Consider the following 26,408-nt stretch of genomic DNA (forward strand, 5'->3'; position numbering starts at 1 on the left):
AAGCTGGACAACTGGATGGAAAACAGGAAATTCAGCCCTGGCGTTGCACCTATGTCTAACAGACACAGGCATCCTGTAAATGGTTCACTTCCCAGGCCCCTGTTTGTAAATGTTTCATCTCTCAAGCCCCTGTTTACACTTACCAAAGGTACAAGAACTTATCAGAGATTTGGGATGCATGACCAGGCTTAAAAAGCCCTTGTGGTTGTTAGCCTAGTAAACACCTATAAACCTATAAACTTTCAATATTACTCTATAAAATGAAAGGAGAACAAATAATTAATATATGGATTACAATATTTACCATTTGGCTAATCAACAAGTAAGACACAAATACATGGACTGAGGTTTTCAGTCAACTTATTGGGTTCCTACACTTATAATACCCAGGTACTGAGACCATTTCCTAAGAACTGTCATTTTTCTTCCCTCTGTGCCAGGGTAACCCACCAATCAGCCTGATAGGTGGTACATGCAGTCTGCCAACATTCTTGAATTTGTGGGGGTTAAAACTCTTCCAGTGCCATGTAATAAATTCCTTGGCTGCCAATACTAAAGTATAAATGACACTAAACTTGAATACGTTGGCGGCCAGACCATAAACTACTAAATCGGCTTTGTCTGTCTCTGACAGTGAACAGATCTCCCCTACTTTTCTTCAAAATTCTTTCTAGAAATCACTAATTAGGGTGCAGTTCCATACTATATGTCTCCAGTTGTTTAAGTGCTTATTAGAATGACAACGCTAGCAAATGGGGTCATTACACAAGATGAGGACAATTTAAATATGGGATAAGAACAAAGCTGAGAGAGGCACTTCCGTGCAAAAATCCACCATTTTGAATATAAAGTAGTTGTTTAGGGGAAGACATTATAGTGTTGCTCCCCTGACAAATGTACCTGCATTTTGGCACTGTATTCAATTTGGAAAATTGAAGATCATGAAAAATAACTGTAGTATAATGTTGCATACCAGTTGGCTATAATAACTTGATGGACCTCCCTCTAACTATAACGATACAAAAAGTTGATATATAATGGACTCCATTACGGAAATTAAGACATGGTTTGGCATTGAGAAAGGAGTTAATAGTAAAATACAGCATGAGTAGATGGCAATTTATATTCTGCAGAGAGACATAACATATATGCCAGAATATAGCTGTAAAACAAATGTCAGACCTGTCCCACAACATGAGTCGAGAGAAATACTGCTAAATCAGTGGAAATCTATGATATACTCAAATAGTCCAGATACCTTAAGACTGTGCTCAGCACCCAAAACAGGGTATTCAAATATTGGGAGGTACCAAAGGATGACAGGTGTGTAAAGAATCCTGATATAGCATATAACAGTTGGTGGAGCTCTTCCTTGAATATGGTCAACCCCTTAGGACTTTAGATTGGAGACTTAAAGATATGTTTCACAGCATCAAGCTTTCCTAAGGTGGGAGATCTTCTAAGGAGTACATATCAGAAAGATTTCACTGAAATTAGCTCAGCATTCCAGGTTTTCCATAAACCATTGGACCAGACCATTAATATGGCATGTAAAGTGCCTTTAAAAGAATCGCATAAAATATACAGAAACTATGCACCTTTCTCATGCATAAAGGTAAACTCCTCTGTTATTTCAGCTAGGTAGTTGGAGAACTCCAGTTTTTAACTATAGAATGGTAGAAGCCCTCAACATTTAGAGGGTAAGGGTGAAAAATTCTGTAACATACATTACACCATATCATTGTTATTTGTTTATATACCATACCTATTGTATGTTTATTGTATTTGTACAGGGTGGAAAATCATCTAAATGAATTTGAACTTGAAGCCGAAAATGAAATTGAAACAGAATAAAAATGGCACTTATCATGGATGAGGGAAATGACAACATGCCTTCTGAAAGAAAAGTAGCCCTACGCTACATTTCCAAAAGAGCACTCAGAGATGTACGTTACTCAAAACTGATTACAAAGCTTAAAAGATAAAAGGAAGAATTGCAGCTAAGTAAATATTTTTTACATCATCTCAAAAGATGCAGGCCTCTCATCCATGGAGAAGTGCTTTTCAGTACTGTACCACTGTAAAATGAGATACTTGCACTCATGCACACACACACACACACACACACACACACACACACACACACACACACACACACACACACACACACACACACACAGACACATGCACGCACTCATTATCAATGCACAATGCAAGCTCATTTATTGTGTAACACATCTTGCATGCTAACAGTATATATTACAATGTACCTGACAGCATGTTGTGATAAATCCTCAATCTCCATACATACACACTAAAAAGCTCAACATTGCATTAAGTAGGCCATAATGACAATGGATGAGCCAGGGAAACACACTGCTGACTGCAAAACAGTGCATGTCAGAAGTCTGAAGAAGGCAGTCTGAAGCAGCAAAGTAAAACATCTCCAATGCAATTAGTTGAAAAAATCTGCCCCTGGATCTGTATGAAGCCCACTGATGTCAAGGAAATGGAATTCCCATTCTCTAAAACTAAACAGGGTCACTTGGAGTCTCCATGAAATTCTGTGTAAAGAAAGAAGCAAATGTGGGAAAAAGCAGAGTGTAACCCAAGGCTTGAAGTCTCTCTTGTGTGCTAAAGTTATGAAGTAATATAAGTTCCCCTGAAGGACTGTACTGCAAACCCTCTGAAAAGTTTCTGGGATTTATTTCAGTTCAGATGGGAAGAAAACAATTTATTATCCCCAGTACTATGTGGACTAACTTCTGAATAAAGTACTGTTTGATTTAAAAACTGTTTTATCCCTGGACTTAAGACTTGGGCCAAAGGTTTGTTTTACTTCCTTGTGGATGCATTAATTTCAAAAATGCATTTACAGTGCTAAGATAAGCACATTTTAGTTCATTTTGAAAGCAGAACACACACAAAAACATACACAAAGACACACACACACGCACACACACATGCACACTCGCACACACCCACACATTCACACTCACACACACGCACACACACGCGCACACACACACACACACACACACACACACACACACACACACACACACACATGCTCACATCTGTGCTAAAATAATGTGAAGCCCAATTCTCTTTATTGAACTGCACATGAAATGCTACAGTAGCAAACAAAAGCACTGCTGTGTGATGTTACAAAATCTGCAAACAGCAGCAGGATATGACAAAGTAAGAATACTATTTAATAATTTATATAAAAGATAAACAACTCATAGGAGTTTAAATGTCCATAAGAACAGACACTGGAAACAAATATACATCTCAGCTCAGTAAAGAGGGTGGTTGTAGATCAATGTGTATCATATACCTTTAAGACCCTTTCCAGTGAACAAACACGTGCATATAAGTACTGAGCACGTGCAAGCAAGAGTGCCATTTTGAGTGTGCAGCAAGAGAGTGAGCATGCAACTATGTAGTCAGTTAGTTAGATAGTTTGTTTAAGTTTAATGTTACTGCCATCCTCCCTGATGTATATGGATACACTAAACTACTTAAATGAACATCCAGGCCTAAACGTCTTCTTAATGCACATAAGAAGATCAACACACTTATATTTATATACAGACAGCTAGAAAGAAAGATTGTGTGGTACACTGCCCATTTGGACTGTGGAACTGCAAGGTATAACACACACCTACTGCATAAAGAGAGGAGGTCACACTGTGTTCCAGTAAAAGAAAGGACTACAGATACATGACAGCACAGATTCTTTCATTTCAATGGAGTGGGAGTATTTGACAGAGCTGCTGCAGAGAGAGAGCAAGAAAGGCACAGAAGGAGATAATGACGGACAGGGCTTCCTAGAGATCAGAATCTGACTAAAAGAGGGATGTGGAGACAAATGGAAAGCTTTACACTTTTGTTTGTAAACAAATATCAAATTACTATACGAAGGATTTATTATTTTTTGTTTATTTATTGATTGATTGATTGTTTTTACTTACCATGAGAGTCCATCTGGGCCAAAGAGTATTTTTTAGTGAAGGCCTGCGGAGAAAACCTCTGACAACATTTTATAGTATAGTTATCACAAATACTAGCAACTAGAAATTCTTTTGGTAGTATACCAATCAAAATATCTTTAGCACAGACAAATTTTGCAGTTACATTATAAGGTAAAGGATTTTAAGACCTATATATTTTTCACTGAAATTCAGAGAGGGCAGTATATTTAAAATCATGAGATATAAATGCGTAAGAGGCTGAGCTACAATACCAGGCAATGTTTATTTGCATTATTTGAAAAAGGGAGAGAGAAAGTGATGACCTAGTATTCAAATCTGAAAGACAAAATAGAGGCCAGTTTTAGACCCGAACTGACATGTTGTGTTTGCAGAGTGAAAAGGAAACACTATGGCAGGAGCTAGAAAAGATTAACAGTACCTTGCTTGACCTAAAAGCAAATTAGCACAATGTGCAAGCTGAAAACAAGTTGTTAAAGGCACAATTCCAAGTGAATGGAAACAATGACTAGAACTGAAAATTGTGTTTATAATATCATTTAGGTGGCTTAGATTATACAGCAGATGAAATTTGAGAGTATAACTGAAAGTACATAAGTAGGACTAAACAATTATCTGCTGAAATGGGCTCCAGACAAAGACATACATCGATACAATAACAGTGAATTAAGTGAACTTAAACAACATATCCAAATGAGAGAAGCAAAATGCCAAAAGAAAGAAAATCTTACTAAAATGCTACAGAAGGAAAAGACCAAGCTGCATTGCAAGTGTATGAGCAGTATGAAGGTGTCCTCAAGCTTACCACTAACAGCAACAATCCGGATGTTGAAAAAATCGGGTTCCTATTACGTGATCGAACTTCAACAAGTTCAAACCCTATATGGTCGAAACCATATAGTCAAACTTGCTGAAGTTCGAACACAGAAAAAAAAATAAATAAAAGCTGCGACAGTAAACACTGTTGCAAGCATTCCGCAGTATAGTGTATATTTAAAGAGCGGGGGTGGGGTGGGGGGGTGCAGTGGGGCTTGCCCCCCTGCTTGCAATAGTTAGTGTACTGTTGCATCTTTTATTTTTTTTTCCCATGTTCGAAGTTTTGAAACTTCGAACAGACAAGTTCGATATTGTCATGTTCGAAGTTTCAAAACTTCGATCACGTAAGAGGAACCCGAAAAAATCTTATAAAGATGTGAAGGTAACTAGAAAGTCTTGGACTTGATTTATCCAGCAATAGTCAGTTATATGTTGAGTGGAACACTGATGTGCAATACCAAGCAATGCTAGTTGGTGGCGTTTGGAAAAAATAGCTTAAAATTGGTCACTGATAAAGTGTGAGAGCCTGTTTTTTCAAGTTTAAGTAAAGCTGAATACTTTATTTTGCAAATGTGGCCTCTGGGTGTTATATGAAAGGTGATAACATATTCAAAATGGCAGTTTTCCTTCATTAAGGGAAAGGCTGGAGAAATTATGGTATAGTAGTTTAAGCATGTCACAGTGTTAACAATACTTCAAAACATTTCTCTCTCTCTCTCTCTCTCAAGCACAAGGTAAAGGGTCTGATTCTCACATTTAGTCACTGTCTGGTTATTGGTTACACATGTATTAGTCTGCAGACTGATTGCCTACTATTTACCTATGAACAAGCAATCAGGTAATAGAAACATTCTGTGCCCCACTCCCAGGAACAATATCATATGAAAATAATAGAAACAAATGATGACAAAAATGCTGATATCACTTCTTCTCAGCTTAGAAAGCCAAATGATGCTAATACTGACAAAATTAACTTTGGTGGGTTCCTCAGCTTAATGGCTAAACATTTTGGATTATTTATTTATTTATTTTATTTTATTTAACATTTGTTAACTGGGAAAGTCCGACTTGGAACGAAGCCAATTTTCAGCGGAGGCCTGGGGAGAAAGGCTCCAAATGTATGTCTTTGGATAAGAGTCAGTAAAGTTGTTTGAAGACACAAAGAAGTATTATGAAATGACTGATTATATCTCTTTTTCTAGTACTTCTTTTTTTTTAACTTTTTATTTGATTTTAAAACAAAACAATAATCATTTACAAAATAATTAATTAACAATCTCATGAGCTATGCACATACTATTTACAAAGTCCATAAGACAATTCAAAACATATGTAATATAACTAATACTTTTCTAGTTAGCTTTGTAATTTTTCCCAAGCTAATAATTTATGTCACATTTTTAGTCCTCAATCTTATAGTAAGTACTTTGTTACTTTTTAGTACTTCTTTAACTCCACCCCCACCCTTGTTTAAACAAGTTCCAGGAATTATTGCGGAAGACTGTTTTAGGAAGGTGAAACAATGTCTTGCTGGACTGCATAAAATGAGTAGTACTTTTGGACCATTCATGGGAACTTAGCTCTGACATCTATGCCCTCTTCATATCAGCCTTCAGAGTTTCAGAGGGGGACATTTTACATCTCAGTGCTCTAACCTGGATGATCTCCTTCTACTCATCACTCATAAGTTATTATCTCTTTTTATTTTTGCTAATCATACCTCCTTATACATAGTCTCTGTTCCTTATAAAAAATAAGTGTGATGAATGCATATAATGTGACAATGCTCAAACTGTAAATTGAAGAAATCTTAAAATGATGCATTGCCTATACACACACACACACACACATATATATATATATATATATATATATATATATATATATATATGTGTGTGTGTGTGTATATATTTATTTAGCTGTATGACTGAGCCCATTCATGTATACTATTCTAACATTTGCTAGGGCCATTAAATGTCTAGCCATGCAACCCAAATGTGACCCACAAATTTGATTTATGTAGGAGGTGATTTACCGACTGCCACTGTCCATCAGAGACATATGTGCCAGACCAGGGATGCATTTCTGATTCAAAAAACCACAGCAACAAGGCAGTAAAGTAAGCAATGCCACAATATATAAAGTATAAAGTAACAGACCACAGAACAGTTTTCACCAATATTTAATATGAATTCAGTGCTTCAGCACCAGGCCTTCAATGAGTGAATTTCTGATTACCTATTAAATGGTCCAAGTTCCACTTAAATACAGTTACAGAAGAACTCTGCTTTAAACAGATGGGGAGCCTGTTCAAGAGAAAGGGTATTCTCCAAGAAACATGTATGTCTCTCCATCATGTTCTATTCATTTCACAAGCTCTGATGTTTGTTTTGCAAATGTGCAGAAGGTTCATCAAGACAGAACCCAGGGATGCTTTGTACACCAGGCAAAGATCACCTCTCAGAAGTCTGTATGATACCAAGTAAACAGACAGGGCCTTGAAGCAATCAGTGTAGGACATTTTGTCTACTGTTTCTATTCTTTTTTTTGTAAGAAGCCCTTATGGACATTCCAGTTGCTGTATGTGTATGGTCAGGTACTATGTATCGAAGGGATCATTATTGCCTATGATGGGGCTAAACCTAGACTCTATGCCCTTATTTATAAGTTAAGCAACATAGAAGGATTTTCTTACTACCTTGGACCCATGTTGTTGAAAGGCTAGGTCACTTTCGACATGAGATTCCAAATCCCTGGATATTGAATCAACTTTTAGGAGTGTTTTACTGATAATGTAGTTACTCGGTGGTGTTCAAATTCCCAAAAAGGTATTTTATTGCATTTCTTGGTATTGAGTTTTAAGCCATGGCTTTGGCACCGAGCATTTTCTGGCATTAGACCTTCATGAAGGATGTTCTCATCTTGATGGGTTTTGATGATGCTCCAAATTTGCAATCATCTGCAAACTTAGTCAGTCACAGGCCTATGACACTGATTTTGACCTCTGAGAAATAGATTCCAAAGAGGCCCTGAGGGACTCTACTGGTGACCAGCCTCTTTGTACAGATGACCTCACCAATACTAACTTTTTGGGTCCTATCTGTGAGCCAGCAAGCTATCCAGCATGTTATAAAGGGGTTTATATGCTTAGTTCCATAAGTTTGTTGACAACGCCAAAATGGGATATCATATCAAATGCTTTAACCAGAACTATGCCCAAATGGGATAGTGTATGAAATGCTTTAGCCAGATCTAGTTAGGCAGTATACACTGCTTTCCCCTCATCCACTGCCTCAGTGAACTTTTCAAAGAAACTCACCAGGTTCAGTAAGCATGGCCTTCCTCTAACAAAAGAAAACAGGGACAGATCCAGTGTCTTGAGGTCTCCTATGTCCTTGTTGATAATATCCATGATGATTCTTTCCATGGCTGTGCAAATAAGACTAGTCAGACTAATGAGTCTGTAGTTTCCAGATCTGTTGTAGGTCCTCCCTTATGAAGGGGGATGACCATCGCAATCCTTCATTCTCAAGGCACAAAGCCTGTTTTAAGACTACATTTAAAGTGTGACTCCAGACGTCCTGATAAGCTGTATTTTCGACTGTTCAGGAGGTATCTGGGCCACTGCGGCTGTGTACTTGTCTTTAGTGAGTGCAGCCAGTACATGCTCACTTGTTATAGTTAGAGGGTTTATGTTTAAGGGTATTTCTTGGGGGGGTCGGGGGTCAGACAGGTGTAAAGTTTGAATTGAATTTGTCCGCTAACAGGTACCCTCTGTTGCCAGGCTAGGTGAATGTGGCACCATTATCCACTGGCTCAGCACACTGCTATGCACTGCTCTTGAGGTTTCTGACATTGTTGAAGAAGGCCTTATGATCATCTTCCACCTGGGAGGCTATCTTAACCTCATAGTTGGCTTTATTGGCCCTAATTAGCCCTCTTAGTTGCCTATTTAGTTTGATGAGAGAATTTTTATGTTTATGGTAATAACCTTTTTGAATTTTGCCATAATTGTTTCCATATGTTGTCTGTCCTGTTAGTTTGAAATGCCACCAGGGTGTTTTTTCTGGTAAGTACAGCAACCACTATGCAATCATTGACATGATTGTACACCAACCTTTATGCAGCCATTGATATGGTTGTACAGAGTTTCAGAGAGCAATTCAGTGTAGGCTGCTGCATTTGTGGGGTTTAGAGGGGCACTAAAGTTTGACAAATCATCACTTAATAAAGGCTAATTTGCCTTTGTACAGTTCCGTAGGTCCATAGGAGATTACTAGGCTAACTGCCCTTGTGAGCCATTTTAAGCTTAGCAAATTTCTCTTTCAAAGGTGACAATAAAATCCTATATCTTGTGACAGTGACGCAATTGCTTTAACCATTATACCAGCATCTAACCCCAACTATCACTGCTTTTACTGGGGCTATGGAGTTGATTTTTATTTTGAAGGAGAAAGCTTTATGGACTGACCCTACCAAGGAGGACAAGACATGGATGGTCATGCAGTACTCATTTGTTCTATAAGGTCCAGTATGTTTGAGCCTCTAGTGGGTGTAGTCACTATTTGGACAAGGGTGTTTTTGTTTAAGAAGTCCAAGAATTTCTAAACCTATAGATTTGAGGCTCTGTAGGATATCTAGTATATAGAAGAGTAATTAAAGTCTCCCACAGGTAGGGAGTTAGGTTGGTTGAGAAGTGGGTCTAAGTATGCATTGTGACTTTTTTGGGACATGGATAGTGACCTATAGCTGCCTAGGATATTGCATGGGATTTTGTCTATGGTAATCTACACATGGAGGACCTCCAGCACATCATCCTGTTTGACCACCCTTGAGGTATGCTTGTTACTGATCTATATCAAGACACTTCCACCTTTAGCCCTTGTATGTGCAGTTACTAATCTAAAAGTGTGGAAGGCCTGAAACCTTGCACTGCCGGGGTACTCTCTGTCACTTTCAACCATTTCTAGGTAACCGCACAGATGTCTATATTCTTGAGTAAGAGGAGGGCTTGGAGGAAGTATAGTTCAACATAATCTAGCTGTTGAACATTTATACTGTTCATTTTTCTCATATCCAATGTCCATCATGTTCAGTATTATTTTAACCATGGGATGAATGTGAAAAAGGTCCATCTGTTTCAGTTTTCTACCCTAGTTAACAAATAATTTTTATCTAATTTGCTTATCACTTCAGGACTGGGGGTGGGAAGGGGTTCACTACAGCACTTACAATGGGATTACCTTTACTGGTGCAACTGTATAGCTTGATACGTACCAAGAAACAAGAGACTGCAAAGAAAACAATGAAGAGTATCAGTACAGTTATCTGAAAAACTTAGAATATCAGTAAACATATAATTCTACCTCTCTTTGTGTGGATCTAATTGCATACATTCATCCTCCTTCTTTATATGTAGTTTTATTGCTGCACTGATTATTACAGGAATATGAGCTAATGCAGTGAGGGCAAGTCCACCAAAAATTCTGTTTTAACAAACTGACGATTCAATCACTGAATCCAGCAATAATAAAAAAAAAAAATAACAGTTTCAGTGTCCAGTGTTCAGTATGTTCTGATAACAAACTGAGCCTAAGGAATGCCTTCAAAGAATTTGACACCTAACAAGATGGAATCAAAAACTTTATTACCCAACCAGTTATCTAGTGCCTCCTAGAAAGATAATATGGGCTCCATTTTTTTTAATTCTAATTGGTAAAGCCAGGACCGGTCTTTCATCCACTGGTGCCCTAGGCAAAAGAGCTCCACAGTGCCCCACACACCAGTTGGTGCCCCCATTCTGGCATACATACACCATCCAGATTACTGGAAAAGCCCACCTGACAGAACGGTGCCCTAGGCAGCCTCCTAGTTGGCCTATGTCTAAGGCCAGCTATGGGTAAAGCTCTTCAGCATTCACTTGCCTATTATGAAATAACAGCCTCACTTGTTTAGATTTTACTAGTTTAATATCCACACATATGTTTTTGTTCCTGGTCACCAAGGAATGCTTGTTAAAATGAATCCCTCTTGGTTGCCCCAAGCAGGTCATTATGGAAACATTTGTAAATAAAAAAAACAGTCTCCTCTAACCAGTCTATATTTATGATGAAAATATTTCCCCAGGCTATTCTTATAGCTCATATTTTTACCACACTTAAGCTGCCTTTTAAAAAATCTTTGTACCCTTTCTGATCTAATTATTTCAGATTGATTGCAACTACAAAGTGACAAACTATGCTCAAGTAGTGGCCTAACCCCCATTTTATAAAGTGGAAGCAAGACCATATCCTCCCTACTTATGACTGGTCATACATAGCACTCAGCCTTTCATCTCCAGAATGTGGAACACAACTGCTCATTTTATGGAACAAATGGGCAAAACATGGAATACTTACTAATAGTTCAGTAAGTTTCATCTTGGAAGCTCACAGGATGTTTAAAGTGTTACTTTGTATTTACAAATGTTATTTTACTGAATTGAAATTATTCTGTATTATTTACCATGGAAATCGGTTAAAAAAAATTCTTACACTGAATATGCGCCTGACCCTTTCAGTATGCAACTGCGAGCAACATGAACTTATTTAGTCTCAAAATGAGGCAAGCTCCTTGTACTGAAGTATATATAACTGGTGTGCATTTAGGATGTCTTTAAGGTCATAAAATTCTTGTCTATCATGATACTCAGGTCTCTTATATAGTCTTCTTCATCCTGGATATTATTATTTAAAGCATAAGGAAAGCTTAGATTAACATTGTCAAAATGACTAACCTTTAATTTGATTGCATAAAATTTCATATCTCATGACTTATACTAGAGCTTCAGATTGTCCAAATAACTCTGTATATTATATTGATCTGCAAATCAGCACTGACATTACAGTAAATTTGATTGCCACAAATAACAAACCAAGCATTTTGCATTTTGTACCGCTATAGGAGCTTCATGTCCCACACCCTTCTTTAATTCCTAATTCCAAAGGCACAGCCATGAAGAAATGATAAATACTGTGAGGAGTAAAATGTGTTCCTGCTTCTTATCTACAACACTCTGCAGGTTAAAACAGGGTAATCAAGCAAAAGTTTCAGTAAATAAAAAAATGGACAATAAAACCACCCTGACTCCTACATCCTGAAAACATGTCCGAGAACATTCACTAGAAACACTGAAAGGCTACAGTGCAAATGTAAAAACAACAATGTTTTAACTAATTAATTAATTGTTTATTTATTTATGCTTTGTTGACTGGGTAAGTTCAATTTAGGACCAGTTAGAATAATGCTTAAGGTCTCTTCCCAAACACAAGGTACAAAGTTCAAGCCTGACCACCAACCAATGCCTGAATGGAGTTTACATGTTCTCCCTTTGTCTCTGTGGGGTTACATTCTCCTCTTTAAAAACATGCCGAGTGTTTCCACCTCAAACGCATCCAAACATGGAGTTGTGGGCAGCAGTACAGACTCTAAGTGGTGTCCTATATGTAGAAGAGTTGCATAGACCAAGTGCTTTGGGAATTAACTTTGTGCTGGAGAGCACGAATCACAGACTATGCATCATGTCAGGGCTGGCCAATTGATGGTGCAATAATTTGCTGTGGGTGATTCGGTCATTCTGACTAATTTCCCCCAAAACTGGCATGGGTATTGCCAATCATACCTTTAACTGTTCTGATTTTCGCAGAATGTCCAGATTTTTGCCTCATATTTTTGGTCTGTTCCAAATGAAATGTGTGGTTTTCTTGCAAATCACTGGGATGATCTGAGGACTGAAGAAATTAAATAATGACATATATTTGAGTTTCAGACTTCAAATCCTTCAGAAAATTTATATTAACACAGACCCTGTTACTCTAGCAACATTTTAAGTTTATAAGAGCAATACTTAAAATCTGTCCCTATTTGTCATTGTCCTCCCATTTTCTCAGGCTTTGCCCAGATTTCTTGCACAAAGAGATGGAAAGGTATGGTGCCAATGATAATTGGGTTGAGAACCTGGCTTACTCTAACCTACACCAGGGAACTATGCTAATTGTGGGAGGGTTGTGAGACTCCCCATTGGCCAGTTCGCGCCCACCATAAAGCCCAACATCCCTGGGTCAATAAACTGTTGACTGGCCAATGTCTAGCAGCCCAGCTTGAGTTACCTGGTATAGCTCTGTTGAGCAAAAGTTGAATGCAAAACCAATCAACCTGCCAAACATGAGCTAGGGATTGTTACACTCATTGAAGGTTCACTAACAAGAACAGCTTGGAAGTGAATGGCATGATTGTAAGACAGATGCTGAACATCCTCTGTGTCCAGGAGAAGAAGATGGAAGGACAGTGCAACAAAGACACTTGTTTTAGAATCCAGAGTCTACTATTCATGAGGAGGACAGACTACAAATGGTATGGGAATTGTGAGGGAGAAGCTTCAAAAAACTGTGAGGTCTGTCTTCAGAAATAGTGACAGACTTATGGCAATCAGAATCTAATGTAAGGACAGGGCATGATTCATCATCTCAGCTTATGCAGACTCATGTCAATCAGAACCTAATGCAAGGATAGGGCACGATTCACCATCTCAGCTTATGCCTCACAGCAGGGTTGTGATAGTGAGGAACAGACTGCATTCAGACAGTAACTGCAGGACCTACTAGATAAAGCAGGGCAAAAGGAATTGATGGTGATAATGAGTGACCCGAATGGACATACTGGAACAGACAGAACAGGATATTATACAATTCCTCCTCTAAAACGTGCACACTGACTGGCCAGCCCAACCAGCGTGCCCATTGTAAATCCCTCAATATACTAACGGAAAAAGGTCCGGTCGCCCGGACTTTTTCCGTTAGTATAAAACACTGTCTCTCTATGTTAAAAGAGTTTAACATAGCGACACAGGTTTAAAAAAAGCAACGCAGATCTCCGTTGCTTTTTTTAAAGCTGTCTCACTATGTTAAACTCCTTTAACATAGCGATAGTGTAAAGCAACGGAGATCTTGCGATCTCCGTTGCTTTTTTTTTAAACCTGTCTCGCTATGTTAAATGAGTTTAACATAGCGAGACAGCTTTAAAATAAGCAACGGAGATCTCTGTTGCTTATTTTAATGCTGTGTCCCCATGTTAAACCCATTTAACATAGCAAGACAGTAAAAGCAACGGAGATCTTGTTCTCCGTTGCTTTTGCCCACAGCTGTGATGTATTGCGAGGCATGCAGTACATCAGAACTGCCATGAACACCAGACAGCTGTGGAAGGGCAGCAAAGAGGCATTATACAATGCCATTATTTAAGAAAAGTAATTATTTCTTTTCTTAAATAATGTCATTATAATAGCAATAACCACTTCTGGTGTGGGTAATGCTGGATTTACCCACGGTTGTCTTTGTTTGGTCCCTCGGGCTTTGCCCTCGGGACGAAACCACGCCAACCGTGGGTAAATCCAGCATTACCCACACCCAGACGTGGGTTATTGCTATATTAGGATAGCCTGGGTCAACATGTCAGGGGCAACAGGAATAAGGAAGGAGAGGCCATTGATGGCTAACGCATGGTTCACCAAGAAAGACAGTCATAAGATAACATACAGGAGTGGCCAACATACAACACAGGTTGACTTCTTCCTAGTATGGAAAGGGCATTGGGATAGAATTGGTAATTGCAAAGTCATCCCCAGTAAAAAAAAAAAACATTCAGCCCACAGCATCATTGGTTGCCACAATCAGCTGCAAGCAATGGTCAGAAAAAATCTTCAGCCCAGCCCACAGCATAAATCACCTCCCATACTTAAATAAACCAACTCCAAGACTGCACTACAGTGCCGAAAACGGCAAAGTACCAAAGCGGCCAAACAAATTCTTTCACAGGGAAAGAATTTGCTTACATGCCGCTTCGATATTTTGCAGTTTCGGTTTTGTCAGTTTGACCAAGACACATTCAAAAACATACGTATTTGGTCTGCTGATAGGAACCCTTTGGTTCAATGTCAGCATACTATCTGAGAGTACAAAGTAGCATTTTATTTCACTCAGTACTACTGTTACCATTTATTTTTAAATTTAATTAATAAACAGAATTCAAATTAAAAAAAAAAAAAAACATAATATGTGACAGTAGCATATTCTCCAGTGCTGCATTTTTGGAGGTTTTACTGGAGGATGACATTGCTCATATCAGGTATACGTGTAAGACATTGCATATGTATAACACCCCCTGAACTGTTCTCAAAATACCTGCAGTGCACTTCTACTGTAGTTGTTAAAATTACAGAGAAGGAATACTTATGATATTATAGGTGCATGTTGTTAAGTAGAAAGATTTCATATTAGTAATCTTTAATTTCATATGCACATAGTCAGTACAGAGTTATTTTTGTATGCATGCGCTGGCCAGGTAAGCCCACTAAACACACTGTCCATTTTCAGGGGTAATCCAGGGCCACCATCTGGTTTTGTAACATGCTCAGAGTAAAGCAGTAGGCAAATGAAGTTAAAAGGACTCGAACCTTGTACCATGAGCTCAAAAAGCAGCTCATTAATAGCCACAAGCCATGCATGTGAAGGTGTTTAAATGGATGGATTTGTTCAACTTGTCATTTCACACCACAGGATACCCTGAAGCTATGGTCTAGTAATATCTGTGTCTTGCTGTTCATTTATTTAGTCCTTTACAATACAGAAGACCAAGCAGATACAACTGTGCCTAACAAAATGATCAGATTCATACAATATGTATATAAAGTTATCTCTATCATAGTTTCATAGGTGCGTACTAGGCTAATGGTCCTGGAGCCTTTACAAGCTTAGCCCATAGAAGTGCCCTGGCATCATGCCGCCCGAAGTTAGTTCCCAGTGCCTCTATCAAGTAGAGCAACTAGAGTGATCCCCAGGGTGAGCTTTCTATTTCCCATCCACTCATCAGGATTTCTCTTGAAGCGGGCCAGTGATGTGCTCTGCTTGACATGTATGGGAGGTCTATTCCAGAGCATGGGCAGTCTCTGGGTTATGAACCTGTCCCTCCGGCATGTTCTGCTGATTGTGGAAATGAGGTTGAGGTCTCTGGAGCATGTGGTGCGGAGGGATTGGGATTTCTTTAGATGTAGCATTTCTAACAGAGCTGGGTCAGACATGGCTTTGTAAGTCAAGCAGACATCGCCTCTTAGTCGACAATATGAGACAGAGAATAGCTGGAGTTTTTTGAGTCTGTCCATGTAGGATATGTGGTTAATGCCTGGGATCCTCTTTGTGAGGTACTTTTGTGGCCTTTCCAGCTGTTGCATGTGTCTAGTGAGGTACATGCCAAATGGAGCATTATACTCGATGATTGGTCTAATGAGGGAAGAGTAGAGAGAGATGATGACCTCTTTCTTCCTGGATGCAAAACCCTTGGTAATGATGGTAATCATGAATTAAATTTCTGAATATATAGATTTGATTAGGGTCTTTTCTCGAAAAGCTGCTTTGTTACATGTCTGTGTCAGCTAGTTTACAGCCATTGTACCCTGGGTATCTGCCTGATATGTAGTAAACACAGGCTGTGACTGGCAGAGAGAAACAGCATTAATTTTTTGAAAATTTTGAAGATGAATGGTACACCCAAAAGTAAATGTTTCTAACAGAAAACTCAAATGTCACTGTTGTTGGAATATGAACATACTACTTTTGCTCCACCTGTGTCTCTGAAGGTATCATCTGTGCATAATTTTAAACAGGACGTGTTCTAGGCCCTACTCAGATATGGGTTTACAATAACCTTTTTGTTTTTCAAATTGTTTTTCTCTCTCTCTCAGCCCACTGGCCACTTCCCAAACTCTGCCTCAGAAATGCCATATTCAGTTTCTCAGAGGGTAAGTGTTACAGGTGATAAATGCTTGTGCCAGTATACTGTAGAGTTGTTTTTAATATTACTTTATTTTTGTAAGAATGTCTTTCCTTAACCCCCACCCCCATCCATACGTGCAACAGATAATCCATTCCAGTATGTGTCTTTCACAGGCCTACTTCCCTTCTCTGTGGCAAATCATAACAACACTTTTCACATTCTCTACTAAGAGGGGGGGTTGTCAGAGCACCCCCCCCCCAAAAAAGGCAAGGAAACAATACTCCACTATATCTTCTCTTCCTCAGCCAAACCATGCAGTACAACTGCCCCTACTCAAGCCAGGTTTTCATGTACTGTAGTGGGATGTTCTGTTCTCTCACTATCAGACTAACTTCAAGACCCCCTGAACTGTTCTCAAAATACCTGCAGTACACTTCTACTGTACTCATTAAAATTACAGAGAAGGAATACCCACAATACTATAGGGGCATGTTGTTAAGTAGAAAGATCTCATATTAGTAATCTTTAAATTCATATGCACATAGTTTGTACAGAGTTATTTTTGTATGCATGTGCTGGCCAGGTAAGCCCACTAAACACACTGTCCATTTTCAGGGGTAGTCCAGGGCCACCGTCTGGTTTTGTAACATACTCAGAGTAATGCAGTAGGCAAATGAAATTAAAAGGACTCAAACCTTGTACCTTGGGCTCAAGAAGCAGCTCATTAATAGCCACAAGCCATGCATGTGAAGTTGTTTAAATGGATGGATTTACTCAACTTGTCACTTCACTCCATAGGATACCCTGAAGCTGTGCTCTAGAAATATCTGTGTCTTTCTGTTTCTGTATTTAGTCCTTTACAATACAGAAGACCAAGCAATAACTGCGGTGGTGGTGCTGCGATAGCGTTGTCGCCTCACAGTAAGACGTTGTCCTGTTCGATTCTCAGCTAAAGCGTCTTCTGTGTGGAGACATGCGTGAATGGGCGTACCTTCGTTGAAGGTTGTACGTCAGGGCTGGCAACTCGGTACGTAAAAATCTACTGCCAATCATTAGCGGTACGGAGTTCCGCTGTGGCGACCCCTAACCGGGAAAAGCCGAAAGATACAACAACAAAACAGAAGACCAAGCAGATACAACTGTGCTTAACAAAATGATCAGATTCATACAATATGTATATAGAGATGTAGTGGAATCAAATATGGGTTTACCACATTAACTAGTGATATACAACTCCTTTTTAGAGAATATTCTTGTCATAAGTGTGCTAATAGTGAAAATATTTTACATCTAATGTAAAACTATTTAAAACTGAATTTAAATTTGTAGAAAAGAACTGTCTCAAAAAAATGCTAAGCAAGCAGGAGGCAGCCCATGAAAAATTAGCACAAGATACAATCCGGGTCACCATCAGATCTTCAAGCACTGAATATCTCTAGTACATCACAGTTATTAGTTGAGAGATTTTTTTTTCTGGCACAAATGCTCTATTTGATCACATGGCAATGGAAGGCACTCTTGCTACATTCTTGAGTGCAGATCTTGATTTGCTATTCACTCTTTTCATTCAGGAGGAGGCTTTGTTGTCATTTTGTGGCACAAAGCGCAAGGTTCAAATGGAGTGCTACTGTAAATATTACAGATGGGTAGTCCGGTGAGAAACCCATTGCTAAGAGAGAGTGTTTTGGCAGAAAATGCAACTAATATCTAATACTTCAAGAGCCTATAGAAGAATAGTAGTCCAAAGAACGGGACAGAGAAAGAGAAAATGACAACAGGTTGAAAGGCTCATAGATAATTATTAGGCATTTGGTCTGCAGAATATTACACTACTAGCCAATAACCAGTAACCAGAGCTGAGACTCAAACCCTGTATTTTGTGCCTGTGAGGTAAACACATTAACCATTAAACATATGGAGTTAGGAGTGGAAGAAATATATGAAGGATTTAGATACAGGAAGACAATGTAATTAAGCAATTTGGGTGGAAGGGGAGCAATTATAATAAGTGTTACCTTTGTTGCTGAAAAGTCTGTTTTATTAAGAGAAATTGATGAATCAAGAGCATTACAAGGTTTTCTTTTAAATAGAAATTCAAAAACCTTCATGTTATTATGACATTTGGTAGTGTTCACATTCATTAATAAACTTGTTTACCTATTTTATAATATTTGGTTTAGTTCACCATCTCAGCAGACTTTATGTAGGTTCATAGGTTTATACTAGGCTATCTGCCCTGGGGCAATTATAAGCCTAGCCCGATTCTGTATGGCTTATGCCACCCCTTGATTTGAGTATACTGTGCCCTTTTTAAGGTTTAGTTTACTGTGCCTCTGTCTAATAGTGACACAGGAGTAATCCCTGGGACAAACCTACGATCCCCCATCCACCTATCGAGATTCTTCTTGAAGAGATTCAGTGAGGTGCACTGCCTCACATGAACTGGAATTCTATTCCAGAGAGAAGGGAGCCTCTGGGTTATGAACCTGTCCCTCCAGCAAGTTCTATTTATTTCTGTGCCGAGGTTCAAGTCCCTCGAGCGTGTGGCTCTAAGGGATTTAGATTTACTGAGGTGGAGCATGTCCATTAATTCTGGATTTGACATAGCTTTGTATGTCAGGCATAGATCGCCTCGAAGTAGGCGGTATACAACTGAGTAGAGCTGGAGTTTTTTTAACCGAGCAGCATATGGCATCTGTTTGAGACCTTTGATCCTCTTGGTGAGATACTTTTGGGGTCTTTCTAATTGCTGCAGGTGTCGGGTAAGGTACATCCCAAAAGGGGCATTGTATTCTATGATGGGCCTGATGAGGGATGAATAATGTATAGGAATGAGGAAAGAATCTCTCTCTCTCTTTATGAAGAAATGATGCCGCAACATTTCAAGCTCAACTGTCCAGATTTTTGCCTCATATTTTTGGTCTGTTCCTCATAAAATTTGTGGTTTTCTGGCAAATCCTAAGGATTAATGTCATTAAATAGACACGTTTGAATGTCAGACTTTATATCTTTCAGAAAATGCATGCTAACATAAAATCTGTTATTCTAGCAACTTCATGTGTTTATAAGAGCAATATTTAAAATCTGCTCCTGTGTTAGGCCTTTGTAAACAAGCAGTAGGCTGATTGCTCTTGTAGACTACTTTATGTCTTGCCAGTTTCACTTCATGAGAATTAAACCCTATACCTCTTGTCTGTGTGGTAAACATCTTAACTGTTACTCCAACTCCCAATCCCCCAAAAATTCCCTCTCTAAGATATAACTCTGTATCATTTGCTTCTCATTCCAGTGTATAGACCGCTTTCTCACATCTACTTCTGCAATGTGTCAACCGAGCCAAGCAGTCATTAGTTCAGGCTTTATCCAGATTGCCTGCTCTATGAGGATGACAGGTTTGAACGAATGACACAAATTCACGCATTTTGTTGAGCAGATTCCTTCCCTGTTGTTTGACATTTAAGTATCATAAAATTTCAGTGATAGAAATAAACAATGTCAGGCTATTTAGTGTCAAGTCATCACTTATTGGTCATTTTGCTCACCAAGGATTTTATTTCCTCATGGGATATCCCCGATCTGGTCACTGTGGCTGCTTGGGTCAGACAGAAAACTTATCAAAAGTAAATCATATCATTGAAGCTTCACTCCTAATTCCTCAAGGAAGGAGTTGTAGTGTCTGTGATTAGTATTCCTCAGTCTTTGAAAGTTGCCACTTTTCCGTTACCTTCTCCATGACCTGTTTCATTTCAAGTGTTTTGGCACAGATTCATGTGATATGCCAAAATCTTGAAGCACTAATCTGGTCACTTGACTCACAAATCTGTTTTCTCTGTCATGTAGGGAACATCATTAATTGTTATACCAGAAAATTTGGCATCTTAATATGACTTTTTCTTCAAAAATCTATGCAAGATCCTCAAAATAGAGTTTTATTTGGATGTATTACCCTTCACTGCATAAATACCAAGTAGCTCTTCCACCCCAACAAAAGATTTGGTAACACCTAAACTCAATCCGGACACTTCAGCAAATGCCATCATCATGAGTGTCATCACTGATTGTCCAGCTAAAAAAAAAAAAAAAAACTTAATAGGTTTTAACACTTTTCCAGAGATTGCTTTGCTGTCCACTTACTTTGCAGTGGTCTAATGTAAGAACCTTAATGTTTCAGTGAAAGTGTTTGCCCTTGCTAGCTGACAACGATGCATCTACAGGTATTTAAGGACTACTGACAAGATCTGCATCTAAAAATGTCTTCTCCCTCTTAGGTAGCAGTCCCATTTTCAGATAAACAAGTCTGGTTACTATTTCATAACTCTGGTATGTTACATATATTTTTTTTAAACATAATGCTAGCTGTTAACATTTTGCTGCTGGATTTTCACTGGCAGTCCATAGCTATTCTATGAGACTGCTGTATGTGTTCTGATGTTGTGGTGTTTTATGATGTGCTCTTTATGAATGGTTCTAGTTTCTTAATAAAGCAACAGATAGCAGCAACCATGCTCAATGATGAGATACAGAACATTAACTTAAACTTTACTATTAACCTATGTTTACTTTCTTACATTTAGAGTGATTATTGTGATACGTTGGACAGTATGAAACATGAGCACAGGCAGCAGAAGCAGGCATGGTCTAGGCAATTCAGAGCTGTACAGTCCAGCCACGCATTGTGAAAAATGCACTGATATGTAGCATATGTAAATGAGTGAACAATCATAATGAAACAAAGAATCCTTTAAAAATGAGGCCCTCAGATTATACAAATGTTGACATTAAATATAGCAGAGTAATTCATATTCCACTTGAATAACCCACAAATGTGACCTCAACCTGGTCTATGACATCAATAGGACTTGTAGGTGGGACAGATATGTGTCTCAGAGACTCTAAATTCTGTGGAATAGACTCCTCTCCATGTCAGGCAGGGCACCTCATTAACCCTTTTTAAGTGCAACCTCAATAACTGGAAAGGGAACAGAAAATACACCCCTGGGATTCCACCTGTGTCCCTGCTGGACAGGGGCATCAGGCGCTGACTTGTTGGAACATGGGCTAAATTCGTGGCTAGGCTTGTAAAGGCTACAGGGCCAATAGCCTAGTAACTTCTTATGATCGTATAAATATATAATGCAGGTGCACTGTGGTAGCATCAACACTAGGGAGATTTGGTGTACAGGGTTATTAATATGTTAGGAGGAGCAGGTGTGTGTGAAAGTGAATGGGGAGGTGCTTGGCCAATGCAGTGCACAGGCCACCAGGGCTGACTATGTAGGACCGTGCTGAATTGCACACACGGTAAATTGGTGACTTAGAGTCATGCTGATTAGCTAATAATGAGGTCTTTCCTCATTGCAGTTAAAATACCTCTGAATTATATTTTCCACAACTGTGGAAACCATTCCTTTTGGCTGTAGCTCTTGCAAAGAATGTGTAAAAATGAATTGTCCTAAGCCAAAAATTATACTACAGTGACTACATACCAGAATGCTGAAAGAATCCATAAAGCAATCCTGGACATTGTTACATGTGAAGCAAGGGTGGAGGATATAATGCTTTTGCCTGTTATATATCATCAGATAGAACATATGGCCATGAACTGTCAAATCTTTAATAAGTTTCACAAGATCAAAATTACGGACAACATGATCCATTCATATCCTCTTTTCCCAGTTTTGCATATTGGGTCAGGGTGTCACTTCAATGGTGACAAACATCTAGAGTAAGGTTTACAGCACCTGGTCGCTAGCCATGCTGCAATAGTTCTTCCATACCACACTCTCAACCCTATGGCCACTTTACAGTACCCAGTCCTCATACTGCATGTCTTTGAAATGTGGGAGGAAACCAGAGCACCCAGAGGAATCCTGCACAAACACAGGGAGGACATGTAGATTCCACACAGAGGGTACCACAGCCAAGAATCGAACAGGGGAACCTCTTGCTATGAGGTGACAGCACTTTCCACTGTGCCACTGTGCTGCCCTAAGGGCACCATGGTACCTTATAAAATACCTGACAGGTTACAGAAGTAGTAACTGGGCTGTTTCAGTTCAAGGTCAGGCAGTATTTTATTTGTGTCGACTATTATTAAAATAAGAAATTATTTGATAGTGTGATCTGTAGTGAGAGTAAGGAACATGTGGAGGAGACCCTGGAGAGGTGGAGATATGCTCTAGAGAGAAGAGGAATGAAGGTCAGCAGGACTATATATATGTGTGTGAATGAGAGGGAGGATAGAGGAATGGTGAGGATGCAGGGAGTAGAGATGGTGAAGGTGGATGAATTTAAATACTTGGGATTAACAGTTCAGAGTAATGGTGAGTGTGGAAGAGAGGTGAAGAAGGGAGTACAGGCAGGATGGTGTGGGTGGAGAAGAGTGTCAGGAGTGATTTGTGACAGACGAGTACCAGTAAGAGTGAAAGGGAAGGTCTACAAGAGGGTAATGAGAACAGCTATGTTATATGGGTTGGAGACCAGTGGCATTTGACAAAAAGGCAGGAGTCAGAGCTGGATGTGGCAGAGTTAAAGATGTTAAGATTTGTACTGGGTGTGACAAGGGTGGACAGGATTAGGAATAAGTATATTAGAGGGTCAGCCTAGGTTGGAAGGTTTAGAGACAAAGCCAGAGAGGCAAGATTATGCTGGTTTGGACATGTGCTGAGGAGGGATGCAGAGTATATTGGGAAAAAGATGCTAAGGATGAAGTTGCCAGGTAACAGGAAAAGAGGAAGGCCTAAGATAAGGTTTATGGATGTGGTGAGAGAGGACATGCAGGTGGTTGGTGTGACAGAGCAAGATGCATTGGACAGGAAGAAATGGAAACAGATGATCTGCTGTGGCAATCCCTAATGGGAGCAACTGAAAGAAGAAGAAGATTATTCAAATAAGAAATTATTAAACTGAGATCTACATTTTTACAATTGGTCATTTAACAGACAAAAGCCTTTTTTTTTCTCTGATTTGGTATCCCTGGTATCATCATCTCTGATAACTCTCTGCAATTTACCAGTCAAAAACTTAAGAGCCTTCAAACAAAACTAGGAAACTGGTAACCATATTCTAACAGACAAATGGAAATAGTTAGACAGACTTTAGACAAAAAAAAAAAAAAAAAAAACAGTTAAAAGTGTGTTGCCAAGACAGGACTCCTGCCCTGCTCTGATTGAGCATATAGGCACTTAATTACAGCCAACTGAACTGTCTTCTGCTCAATTGTTGATGGGATGGAGATAACGCTACCTACTACATCTGTTCTACTTCAGTCAGAGAACATTCCAAATTAATAATCAGCTTGTAGAAAGGCCATCAAAAACAAAAACTGCATTTTGACCATCTGGTAAAACACCTTCAATTCTGAAGTCTGGAAAAACAGTGAGTATATAGATAGAATACATTCAGCAAGTCTTTAGGGCAACATGAAGCTGTGATGGTATCAGAAGCTTAGCAAGGGTAGAGCAAGGGAGGCTGCCACCTTGGGTGCACGGTTTCAGGGTGCAAGATCGGGAGATGGCCGATGAAGAGGAAGTACAACTCTGGAATTCAGAAATGAATGCTGACTCTACATTAATGGCTAAGGCTGTAGCAAGCTACTTGTTAAATCTGTAGCAAATTATTTGATACAATTTAAAGCAGATAAGCTTTTTATTGTCTTTCTTTTTTTTTTTTTTTTTTTGTCTTCAAGCACTTATGGAAGAGGGGAATGTAGATCTGGTTTGCTTGCTTTAGAAGACATTTTTTTTGCTGGCCTGCCTGAGGTGAGGAGCTCTAACCAGTTCTGTGAACAAACTTTTTTTTAAAAGACTGTAAATGTATCAAGGCTAACTGTATGACTCTCTGATGTCTGTATTTGGCCACCAAATCTGAAATGCCATAAGCAGGAAAGATCCCATAGCTGAACAAAAGAAGACTGCATTTCTGAAACTTGTAATTCATTAATTAAAAAATTCAGAATTCTTTGCTTGACAATTTTATTTTTTAAATGACATGCAGCCCATTCAAGCACATGATGCTGTATGCTGCAGTGGCTGTGGACAGTAAACACTGAAACAAATTTTGAGAAATGTACATAGGGTCCTGTTACTGCACTGATTAAACATTGTATTCCAGTAATCAGTAGTTGCAATTAGTACTAATAATCATACTAATCATTTACAAATAATAATGCATTATTATATTTAATTGCAAATTAAATACAGATGTTCAGGTGTATGTGTGTGTCTCCATACATGTATATTTATGTACATATACAAGTGATAATATGCTACTGGATCAACTGTTCTTAATGAACTCATATTTACAAAAGGTTAATCAGATCCAGCATATGTCTAATAGGAAAACGTTTCTTTAACTACCTACACAAACAACAATAAAAATCAGCACGTTATTCAAGGAAGGTGCCTGAAGGCAGACAAAGCACTTCAGTGAATGAGTGCTCTGAGGAACCCTAAGGGACATTTAGGTCAACATCTGTCACCTTTGTCAGTCAGCTGAAATAAAGAGTGAACCCAAGGGAAAGAGGAAGAAAGCTACATCCACTAGACAAAATAAGTAGAGAAAACAATGAAAGGAAAGATAAAAAGGACGCTGATAATTACAGGGTAAGTAATCAAACAGAACTGATTGAAAGGTTAATGGGAACTGAACTGGAAGGAATGCACAGAGGAATATCTTCAAATAAGGAACTGTATGATGCAAGATAGTATGGTCACACCTATGTGGGGGACAGACACATTTCAAAGATTATGTTTGACTGCAAAGCAAAGAATTTAAAAGAGGCTGAGTGTCTCACATAACCAGTGTTGTTACAAGCAAAACAGGGCTGGCTGTGCTGTAGTTATTTCAAATATAGCACAAGAGAGGATGAGATGGTCAGCAGAAGGTACTGAGTGGGAACCAGCATGGCACATAGCTCTCAACCTCTTAAGCAAGAAATCTGGACAAAGCCATAAATAATGGTGGGGCAAAGACCCAAAAATAGGGACACTTTTTAAATATTGCTCTTACAAACTTAGAAAGTTTATAGAATAACAGGTTTTGCATAAGCATGAATTTTCAGAAGGGTATGCAGTCTGAATCTGAAATGCCTGTCTTTATTTTCTGACTTCAGTCCTCAAAGATTTGCCAATGATTGGTCAGAAAACCACAAATTTATGAATAATAGGACAAAAATATGAGGCAAATATTTGGACATTCTGCGAAAATCTGTACAGTTGAGAGGTATGCATGGGGTCATAGTTAGCTACTAAGTATGTTCCAAGAAGACCACTGAGGACCCTTGCCTTATTTCGGTATCTTATTGTCTGCTTAAGTGATTTGCTTAGAGTCACAAAGTAGGCAAATGGAGGCTGAAGGAATCAAACTCATGGCTAGAAGAGCAGACTGTTAAATTATTCTTTTAACCAGCTCAAATAACTTCCCAACAAAGAAAACAGACTGTCTTATAAGGTATTGCACAGCTTCTTTAAATATGATTACATTGAAGATCCACAGGCATATCTGTTATTTTGCAAGTGACAGGTAAGATAATGGAGAAAATATGTGAATTGGTCCTGAGAAAGACAAGAGTATCTGCACTCTCTGACAACACAATGGCAGTTAAACACAAAAAGGAGCATGCAGTGATTAATACTGAACACTACAAAAAAAAAAGACTTCCAAGAATTAATCACACCTGATTATTAGCAGTGTCTGAGAAGAGCAGCTGTAGTATGAAGACTTGATCATCAAATTGCCAGCAATGCATCATGGGATGATGGAGCCGTGGACAGTGACAGCAAAAAAGAGGGA

General features: G+C 38.8%; 1 pseudogene; it reads right to left on the bottom strand.

Annotated features, from left to right (window-relative positions):
• Positions 1-26,408, bottom strand: part of LOC122816748 — a 198,816-nt pseudogene that overhangs the window by 91,917 nt on the left and 80,491 nt on the right.

Source organism: Protopterus annectens, chromosome 1.part1 (assembly GCF_019279795.1).
Source record: "Protopterus annectens isolate FY-2018-M chromosome 1.part1, PAN1.0, whole genome shotgun sequence".
Classification (NCBI taxonomy): domain Eukaryota; kingdom Metazoa; phylum Chordata; order Ceratodontiformes; family Protopteridae; genus Protopterus; species Protopterus annectens.